Genomic DNA, 11,445 nt, shown 5'->3' on the forward strand with positions numbered 1-11,445 from the left:
CAGCTGTTTAAAATTAAAATATAAATTAAAAATATTTATGATGCACGCAATTTAGAAACAGTACAGTATGTACATTTTTTTTAAACATCATTGTGTTAAATTCATGTTCCTCATAATCTTGAATCAGAATAACTTCCCCTCCCTCTGTCAGCTTCATCTCTTCCCTTCTCTGATGATGAGGGCGGGGCAACCTGTCACTCACATGAGATCCACCAATAGCAAACCACAACCATCCAATCAGTTCCCCACGGACAAAATCAAGCCGCGCCCTACATTTGTTCTTGTTTGAGAAGCGTTTCATTCAGTTATAGGACACAATAGGGAAGAAAAGACCAGCGCAACTTCCCTTTCATGCTTCATGCGACTTTAATTTTCAGTAGAATAATTTCAGCTTAAGGAAGTCCACTGAAACAAACATTATAGAAGAAACTTGAGCAATTTATGTCGAGATTATATTACTGTTCACTGTTGTGTAGAGAAAGGATTTCCTCACACCTGATAAAATAATACCAGCAGTCAGTGCTAAACTGGACACAGGAGCCCAAGTGTATATTACAGCCACAATAAACTTTTAGGACCAGACAGAAGTCTCCTGAATTCATAGCAAAACATAATGTAAATTTAAGAATACAAGCTGTTATTGCAAAATTTACTATGAAAAAAACAGCCATTACTTTTGTGTAAGCCTGGACACTGCAGGCTCCATCGTGCAGAATATATACATGTATAAAAGGCATAAAAGTAGCAAAAACAAATTGAAATACTTATGTAAAGTACAAATTTTGGGAAAAAGTACTCAAGTGAATTAACAAAGTATTTACTTCACACATCTGAATATGTAGGGGATTCCCACTTTAGAAGATGCAGTCCTGTGGCGGCGATGGACGAAGTGCACAAATCAAGTACAGATACCCTACTAAAATATGACTCCCATCAAAGTACTCATTTTCAGTTTTACTTGAGTAAAAGCACAAAAGTACTCGACTTTAATGTACTTAAGTATTAAAAGTAAAAAGTACAGATCAATGAAACATATATTTATTATATTATTTATATATTATTAGCCAGCACTACTCAGTAGTCAGTACTAATAAGAAAGATTAGTGCCTTGAATTAATGTTGCAAATAAACAAACTTTTTTATTTTATTACCAACACTTTTTACACACTATCAAAACATTTGATATACTAATATTTGATATACTTTACTAAATATCAATTTAAGTTACTGATAATTCACTGATAAATTATAACATCAATATGCATAGATTTTTTTTGTTGGTTTTCAATTGGGATAATAAGTAAACAAACATCTTCCAAATGTCTCATGCCAGTGTCATATTGGTTTGATAAAAGTCTGATGTCATGCCAACAAAATCCATACTAACCGTATGTTATCAACTTTCTTTAAAGTTGGTGTTGGAGCCATTTTATTGAATTGTAATTTTGTTTGTGACACTAGAGGGCACGTGAGTATTTTGAGTATATTTAAACCAAGTGCTAATGAGATACAGGTGGTGCAATAGAAGGTCAAACAAACTTTTTGACCGTGCCATGTAGAGCATGCAGCGTATCGTGCAGGACTGTGCTTGTGAATGGTATTTTTGTTTATTAAATAGAAAATCGAAGTTAAGTTTGAAGTTTTATTTTTATTATTTGCAATGCCAAATAGACAATAAATGGATTGGCATATCCGACTTTATTCCAATGGTATGGACAATAACTTTATTTATTTAAGGCAAAGCACGCGTCCTGCGTCCCTACAAGTTTAAGTCAAAAAGTTCGACAGAAGGAGCCTGGGTGAGCTTTCGCACCGACATCGACGACTGAAGCGGATCAAATTGGACGACTACAGGAAAAGTCAGTCGGATGATGCTCATTCATGATCGTTTCGTTTGATGGATTTACTGTGAATTATTGCTTTGATTGCGGATTTCAAGGGACTATAAACCCGCACATGTAAACAAAGGCTGCATTTACACTTCAAGTCTTAATGCACAGATCCGATCTTTTCACCATATCCGATTTTTTGGCCAGTGTGTTTACATTCACTTTAGACGCGTCTGGTATCCGATAACAGTGTTTACATTAATTCCCGCCCAAAATGATCGTCATTGATAGCTTTGCATGCACATGGTAGACCCTCGGGTTTTGAATGGCCGTGCTATTAAAATTATTTATATATTTCACATCAGGTGTTCATGATTACCTGCCAGAATGGAGAAGTTAACAGCTGTCAGTGTCATGGATGTTTTGCAGCGCGAAATTTGACTGAACGAATACAGACTGGAAAATAAAGGTAATTTGCGTTTGTTATTTTATCTACAGTCGTTAGATCTAGAATTCTGAAGTGAAATAAAGTAGCAGGTAAGATTACATTTATTTGAATGAATGGTAGAGAGCGAGCAAAGGAGAGAGCGCACACGAGAGAGAGAGCTAGCCTACCCAGTGAAGCTTTTGGTTTATTAAAATAAAAAAACACATGGCGGTCTCTTTTAAATTAACCGGGAAGAGGTTGAAATTCAGCTGCTGAATTTGTGTGTGTGTGTGTGTGGCGCAATTTCTTTCAAGGAAAAAATAGATAGACATATAAAGTTTCTACCTCAATTAAGCTGCGAATTTTTAGTGCGAGTGCATACAGGCACGTCGATCTGCTTCATAATACAACATAAAAGCTACCTTGGCTTTTAGTGAGCAAACGTGTCGCCCTCGCCGTGTGATGGCTTGAAATTCCAATGGGAATCGGATATGCGTGTTTAGACGTACGTCGCATGTCCAGAGATCAGATATGTATCTGATTTAAAACCACATTTGGAAGTGGCTCAGATCGGATGCGAAAAAATCGGATCTCGTGCGGATTTTTGTGTTTACACGTGTGCAACAAATTGTGTCAGATGTGAGCAAAAAATCGGATTTTTTGTGCCAGTGTAAACACAGCCAAAGAGGATACAGCGCGCATGAACGCCAAAGTTTTCAGCCTTCAGCGTTTCTGGAACTGAGGTATGAAAAGCGCTTTCACTTGAACTTGAGTTAAATGGCCATATAAGCAGTGTGCACACAAAACAAACAAAAATCCATTGCATTGGTGGTGAAAAAAAGGGTTTTTGTGAACCTAAGAACTGTTTTATCTTTTGAAATGATTATGTTTGCCCATGTTTACAATGTCTGAGGTGATGTTTATGTAAAATATGCAGTGAGTATTTAAAGGTTTAAAAATGGTGGATAAAAAGGAGTTTCATGGTTCTGAAATTGAGCATGATGAGGCTCAAACTCAGAAAGCAGCGGGTGAAAATGTTGAATCATCTGTACGAAAACGAGAGGTTAAGCTGCAAAAAGGGTTAATGGCAACTCGATATTTTACAGAAACAAAGAAAGTCAAAATTTGACAAAGCATACCAACTGAAAAAGACTACAAGAGTTTATGGGTAACAGAGAAAATGAAAATGAGGTCAAAAGTATGTTTGAAAAGTTTACAATGCAATGCAAAGAAGCACACAAGTCTTTGATTGTTTTATTACCTGATGAAGAGAAGGACAGGCATGAAACCTGGTTCAAAGCAAAAATGCTATAGGTTGTTGAATTCAGCACTGTGGTAAATAAACGGTTGGATAAGCTACAGGAGGAATGTGATCATGCTGCCAGTGAAATTGAACCCAATGATAGCGTTTCAAATGTAGAAACAAGGGTCAGCAGTCGCACTTCAAGCCACAAAAGCAGCCGCCACAGTTCACGCTCCAGGAAAAAACATATAACAAGGGTGATTGCTTGTATTTTCTTGAAAGGTACACAAGAGGGCCCCCAAGAGAAATTGTGCGAAGCTGTATGAATATGGCACCTGAAAGAGGTTATGATACAGCTAAAGCTATGCTTAAACAGCAGTTTGGAGAAGATTATTTTGTTTCTGCTGCATATATGGAGAAGGTGCTTGAATGGCCTATGATCAGGTATGAAGATATCACAGCTCTTCAAGATTATGCACTCTTTTTACGTGGGTGTTGCAATGCGATAGCAGATCTACAGTACATGCAAGAACTAGACAGGCCAACAAACATGAGAGCAGTCATTTTAAAGCTTCCATTTAAACTCAGAGAAAAATGGAGAACAACTGCATGTGATATCATGGAAAGACAGAAACAAAGAGCCAAATTTAGTGATGTTGTCAACTGTGGCCAACTATCAACAACACGCTTGCCCAAACATGTGGTCATATAGGGGCCGGGGGTAGCAGTGATATATTACCTATCCTTCCAGTCCAAGTAAAGTCTGCAGTGGTCAACAGAATTGTTCAGACCTATGCATTTCTGGACACAGGCAGTACCTCTGTTTTCTGTTCTGAAAGTTTGATGAGGAAGCTTCACCTGAATGGATGAAAGACAAAAATTTGTTTGCTTACAATGAGTCCCAAAACAACAGTCTCAAACTATGTGGTAAACAACTTGGAGATTTCAAGTCTTTCTGGTAAAGATTTTTATGGGTTACCAGAAGTTTACACACAGAAGCAAATGCCTGTAAACCAAGCTAACATGGTCAATCAGGAAGACCTAGCTAAATGGCCATATCTTGATGGTATTCACATTCCGCGCATTCAAGCTGAAGTAGAGTTGTTGATAGGTACCAATGCCTCCAAATTACTTGAACCGTGGGAAGTAGTAAATAGTCAGGGAGATGGTCTCTATGCCATACGTGCCCTATTGGGGTGTCGTTAATGGTTCTCCAGGCAGTTATCAAAATGAACAACATACTGCTAGAGTAAATAGGATCTCTGTTGAAACCTTGGAGTTGCTATTAGAAAAGCAATACCAGCATGATTTCAATGAGATGTCAGAGGACAAAGAGGAAATGTCCAGAGAGGATGCAAAGTTCATGGAAATCATGGAGAAATCTGTGAGCTTTAAAGATGGACATTATAGTGTGGAGCTGCCTTTCAAAAACAAAGATGTTGTTGGGATAAAGAGAAAGTTTGAAAGGAGTTTCAACAATTCAAGTTTCAACAAGAAAATACAGACTTTGTCAACGATATGATTATCCAAGGCTATGCTGAGAAAGTGCCAGAACATCAGTTGGATCGATGTGACGGTCAGGTTTGGTGCATTCCACATCATGGTGTGTATCACCCTCGTAAAGGCAAGTTATGAGTGGTGTTTGACTGTGGAGCAGAATACCAAGGCACATCTTTAAACAGTCAACTTCTACAAACCTCACAAGCTCTTTAATTGGCGTTCTTCTGAGGTTCAGACAAGAACATGTTGCTTTCATGACTGACATCAGAGCTTTACCAGGTCAGAGTGGCAGAGGAAGACAAAGACCTTCTTCGTTTCCTATGGTGGCCAGGCAGAGATGTAACACAAGATGTTGTTGTCTTCCGAATGACTGTTCATTTATTTGGAGCAGTTTCATCCCCAAGTTGTGCATGTTTCGCTCTGAGGAGAACTGCAAATGACAATCAGCACTGCTTTAATAAAGAGGAAATTAACACTGTGCATAAGAACTTCTACATGGATGATTGCCTAAAAAGCTTACCTACAGAGTATGAGGTGATTCAGATGGTCAAAGACCTGAGCACTCTATGTCACACAGGGGGCTTCCATCTAACTCAGTGGGTCAGTAACAGCTGTGAGGTCTTGCAGTCCATTGCAGAACGAGATAGATCCAAGAACCTTAATGAACTCAAATTGGATCGAGACCAACTACCAGTGGAAGGGGCCTTAGGACTTCAATGGTGCGTACAGACTGACACCTTCAATTTCAAAACTGTTTGCAAAGAAAGAATGCCAACTAGACGTGGCATATTGTCAGTGATTAGTTCAGTGTATGATCCTTTAGGATATCTTGCACCACTGACACTTCCAGTCAAACTTATCCTCCAGTGGCCTGTTGCATGAAGCTAGTTGAACAAACTCTGAGTTTCAGAGTAGGTTTAGAGTTGACAAATCCAGATAAATCCAACCTGGTTTAGATCAGGATCAACTGTTGCACAACGCTCGGTATAAACTTTCTCTGTCAACTCAGGTTTAATCCTGAAAGTGTGACACTTGCGGCAAACAGCCAATCACACGGAACAAGGAGAACGTAAGTTTGATTCACTTCTCGCGAGAGAGCCGAGCAATTCACTTCTCTTCTGAAGATTAAGAGATCGTTATGAAAAATATGAAATTAAACGCATTTACAAAGCAGGAATAAACACTGCTGCAGTGAAAGTTTGAGAAGGCAGCTGAAAGAAGATATCTGACTATATCAAATAATTAATATAGTTTCACAAAGAGCTCAAAAGAATACATGTAAGCTTAATCTGTTTAAAAGCTTTATATATTATGCATGTATTACATTTATTTTAATTTAACAGCAAAGTTTAATATTGTCAATTAATATAACAGGCCTAATTATATGAATATGTCATTAATTATCCATAGTTTTAATTTATTTAATATAAATGTAATGAATAATTAGCAGCAAAATATGAGCAATTTTGTCTCTAAAATGTTTTCACTATAAACTGCTTTAATCTGGAGTGAGAGATACAGGGGGAGTGGCTTTATTGCATCAGATACGTGTCACTTTACTCACAGCTGATTGGTCCAGTTTGGGTTTGTGATCTCTAACCCAGAATAAAACCTGCTCCGGAGCAGGTTAGCCATGTAGCGCCAGTTACCATAGCAATGAACCCCGCTAAAAAACAATCCACCTTCATGAGCCAGAGTTTGCTCAAACTTATCTTGAACTTTCCTGGGTAGAAACTGAAACCGGCTTTGTGCAACAGACCACAGGAGTTGTGTAGAACGAACCATAACTGGGATGATGAGATTCCCAAAGTTCTTGAACAAAGGTGGGTTAAATGGATTACTGACTTGGATCAGTTAAGCACTTTCAGTGTTGACAGATGAAACAGTCTGAAACCATGTGATTTTGGACAACCGGTTAGTGCCCAACTACTGATAGCACTACTGTCCTGAAGTACATAAAGAATGAAAACAAGAGATTCCGTACCTTCATGGCAAATAGGATTTCTGCGATCAGAGAGGCTTCAGATGTGACACAGTGGAGGTATATTCATACTTCACAAAACCCTGCAGATGATGCTCCAGATTACCTTTCCGAGGCGGAAAATGCTATTATTCAGTTCTGACAATGGGAAAAGTTTAGCATGGAAATTTCACCACTGAAATCTGGAAGATCTGAAATCAAAAAAGACAGTTCTATTCACAAGTTAAGTCCCATTCTACAAGATGGATTACTAAGAATTGGTGGGAGGTTATGCAAAGCTGCTACGCCTGAAGAAAGGAAACATCCTGTTATTTTATCCAAAGATCAGCATATTTCCAAAATGATTCTTAAGCATATTCATGTGCAGAGTGGCCATAGTGGAAAAACCATATGCTCTCTAAATTAAGAGAGAAATATTGGATTACCCATGCCAATGCAACAGCCAGAAAAATTCTTTCAAGCTGTACTTTCTGCAAACGACACAAAGGTAAGCTAGGTGAGCAAAAAATGTCCGACTTGCCCGCAGAAAGATCTGCCTCCATTTTCTATGTAGGAGTAGATTACTTTGGCCCAATTGATGTAAAAAGAGGTCGCACAGTAGGGCCACTGATTCACTGACACTGATTCTTGCATAAATGCTTTGCGACGATTCATATGCAGAGAGGACAAGTATGTCATTTGAGGTCCGACAATGGAACAAATTTTACTAGCACAGAAAAAGAATTGAAAAGAGCACTTGCAGAGTTGAATCAAAATAAAATCACAAAGGTTTTAGCACACAAAGGAAATAAAAGGACTTTTAATCCACCTGCAGCTTCACATCATGGTGGCTCATGGGAGCGCATCATCAGAATGGTCAGAAAGGTGTTGTCCTCCGTTCTGAATCAACAAACACTAGATGATGAAGGATTACACACTGTTCTGTGTGAAGCTGAGGCAATTCTCAATGACCGACCCATCACCAAAATGTCTGAAGATCCAAATGATCTTGAAGCACTTACCCCCTATCATCATCTTACATTGAAGAGAAAACCAATCTATCCTCCTGAGCTTTTTGAGAAATCAGATCAGTATGTAAGAAGAAGGTGGAAATAAGCTCAATACCTCGCAGATCTTTTTTGGAAAAGATGGATAAAAGAGTACTTATCTTTGTTACAGGAAAGGCAAAAATGGACTAAAGAGAGATGTAATCTTATGCCTGGTGATATTGTACTCATTGCAGATTCTACAGCTCCACACAATTCTTGGACTCTTGGAAGAGTACTAGAGACTTTCCTAGATAAAAAGGGTTTGGCTAGATCAGTACGAATTCAAACCAAAACAAACACAATAGTAAGAGCAGTAACAAAGCTTTGTCTGTTATTGGAAATGTGAAAAAAGAAGGTTCACATGCAAAAAGTGTGCTCTTTAAAAAAAAAAAAAAAGGGGGTAAGAGTAATTGTTCAAATGTATTGATGTATAATGAACTGTGTGATGGCTCCTTATGTAAATATATGGATTGAATCGTTTATGCCCTATGTCATTAACAATTAGGGGCCGGTATGTTGGAGCCATTATATTGAATTGTAATTTTTGTTTGTGACACTAGAGGGCATGTGAGTATTTTGAGTATATTTAAACCAAATGCTAATGAGATACAGGTGGCGCAGTGGATGGTCAAACAAACTTTTTGACCATGCCAGGTCGAGCATGCAGCGTATCGTGCAGGACTGTGCTCATGCCCTGTTACCAGTTTGTTTTGAATGGCATTTTTGTTTATTAAATAGAAAATCAAAGTTAAGTTTGAAATTTTATTTTTTTGTTATTTGCAATGCCAAATGGACAATAAATGGATTGGCATATCCGACTTTATTCCAATGGTATGGACAATAATTTTATTTATTCAAGGCAAAGCACGCGTCAGAAACAGACTTCTAAACCCCACCTGCGTCCCTACAGTTGGAATTGACACCTAAGTTGGGTATTGAGCAATCTCTGGTGTTTATTCCAACCAATTTGCAATGCCTGTCCAAAGTTGGAGTTTGACATCAAATAAATGTGTTTTTTGACATAAAACAGATTTGCATTTTCAACCAAAATTTGACATCTACCCAACGTTGAAGCTTGACCTCAAACAAACGTCGTGTTTAGACGTCAACCTGGTTTTCATTTTCAACCAAAGAATTGACATCTAACCAACGTTGGAGCTTGACATCAAACAAATGTCGTTGAGACAGCAGGGCGGGCAAGAGCCGTGAGAGATACGAGACCGGTGCAGTGCGCAGGCGACGCTCCTTAGCAATAACGCCACCAGCCTCGCACCATTCTCCTACGGCTCTCACCCCACCATGCTTGTCACAGTCGTGTTTAGACGTCAACACGATTTTCATTTTCAACCAAAAATTGACATCTACCGAATGTTGGAGCGTGACGTCAAACAAACGTTGTGTTTAGACATCAGCCTGGTTTTCATTTTCAACCAAAGTTTGACATCTACCCAACGTTGGAGCTTGACATCAAACAAACATCAGTTTTAGACATCAACACGTTTTTCATTTTCAACCAAAAAATTGATATCTACCCAACATTGGATCTTGACGCCAAACAAACGTCTGGTTTAGACGTCAACCCAATTTTGGGTTGACAAACATTGTATTTTGACATTACCCCCGATCTTCATTTATGCTTTGATATTATGCTGTGCAGATGCAGATGGAGTTTAATGACAGCCTCTGTAGTCCCATTTAGACACTTGTTAGCAACCGCCTTTTACAAGACAGGTAGGTAAAAGGTATAAAAAACCACAAGCGGGGTTTACTGATGTAGATTGTAGAATTATATGTAAAACTAGATACAGTGGCCCCAAAAAGTATTTGTTCACTTAAGTTGCATTAGATAATGAAATATCAAAGCAAGCTGAATTTATTTTAGAAAATGAATAAAACGCAAGCACATTTTTCAAGCAAAACATTCTGACATTTCGGCATTCTGACAAGTCCAAATGCTTACTGTGTGTTACACCATTACAGTTTAAGAGTGAAAGCTATGAAGTGAAAGGCAAATCAAGCAGATGATTATCTGGGGTTCTTGTGTTCTATTGTAAGTGTGATTACTAATCAGCAGAAAATACTGACACATCTGAGCGCCACTGCAGACTGCTGCACACTTTCATATATTCAGCAATAATTTAATATGGTTTAATATAATTGTTGTGTGTGTGTGTGTAGTCATAGCCATGGAGAGAAGGGACTTCTGGATATATGGGTGTCACGATTCACCTGTCACCTCTGCACTATATTTCCCATCATCCTCCCTGGCTTCCACCTGCAAACACTCTACAATCACCTGCACCTGCCAGCAGTCACCCTCATCAGCTCCACACCATAAAAGCACACACCTCGAGCTCAGTCTTTGTCTGTTCTCGTTTAGAGAAGGACTGTTTACCTGTATTCCACGTTCTAGCAAAGAATCCTCTATGATTACTCCATGTGTCTCCATTCTCCTTCTTGTGTGCATTCCCTATTTGTATGCTACTTACCTGGATACCTGCCTGGATTGGTGTGTGCTCATCCCTGGTTTTCCACATCCACCTGCAAAACAATAAAGCCAGTGAACCATTCTATCATCTTTTTGAACGGTTATATCAAAGACTCATTTACCTGTTTATTTCTGTTTATCTGCAATAAAGGTTCACTGTTATTCAACTTTATCCTCAGTCTGAGTTGTTCCATTACAGTCGGTGAATGATGTATAATCAACTCCATCTGTAAAAAGAGCTCCTATCTGTAGTATCTGAATATGGAGTTCTGTCCGTTTGTCTATGTCTACTGTTATTAACGTTTTATTTTAGTCGTCTGCTTGTCATGTCCTCCCTGTCATGTGTTTAGCTCAGTTTTATGCTGTATAAGTTATTGCTCTCAGTGAATGTTCTGCAACATGTTTTACAGATTTTTTTTTTTTTTTTTTTTTTTTTTTCAATAATGAGTTTCCTAAAACTTTTACATGCATGTGTCTTTGTTCTATAAACTTAAAAGAATATATACTAGTCCTTGGGTTTCATCTAAAAAATCTGAATGTTCTATGTGTTTATCTGTAAAATGTGCTGCAGACGTTCACTGAGAGCAGTAGCTTGTGTCTGGAATTCTCTACATGACTTGTATCACAACTTTGACAATCAGAACAGATTTTAATACACTTGTCAGCTTTGTAAATGGTTACAAGGGAAAAACTGGGTGACTGAGGATCACACACACCAAACTTTAAAAAGAAACTAAGGTCCTAACACTAAATACAGGTGTAAACAGGGTGTAAAAAGTTTTGAGCTTGTCCACTTTCGACCACTTCCAGAGGTAGCTGAAAACACATTCGACCGGATTGCTTTCGTAGTGGAAATGCTCATGTGGTTGAATGTGTTCAAACAGCCACTAAAGACCGTCTACTCTCCTACTGACCTAACATTATGGGAAGAGCACGAGCCAAACGGGAT

The sequence above is a fragment of the Ctenopharyngodon idella genome, chromosome 16 (genome assembly GCF_019924925.1).
Source record: "Ctenopharyngodon idella isolate HZGC_01 chromosome 16, HZGC01, whole genome shotgun sequence".
NCBI lineage: Eukaryota > Metazoa > Chordata > Actinopteri > Cypriniformes > Xenocyprididae > Ctenopharyngodon > Ctenopharyngodon idella.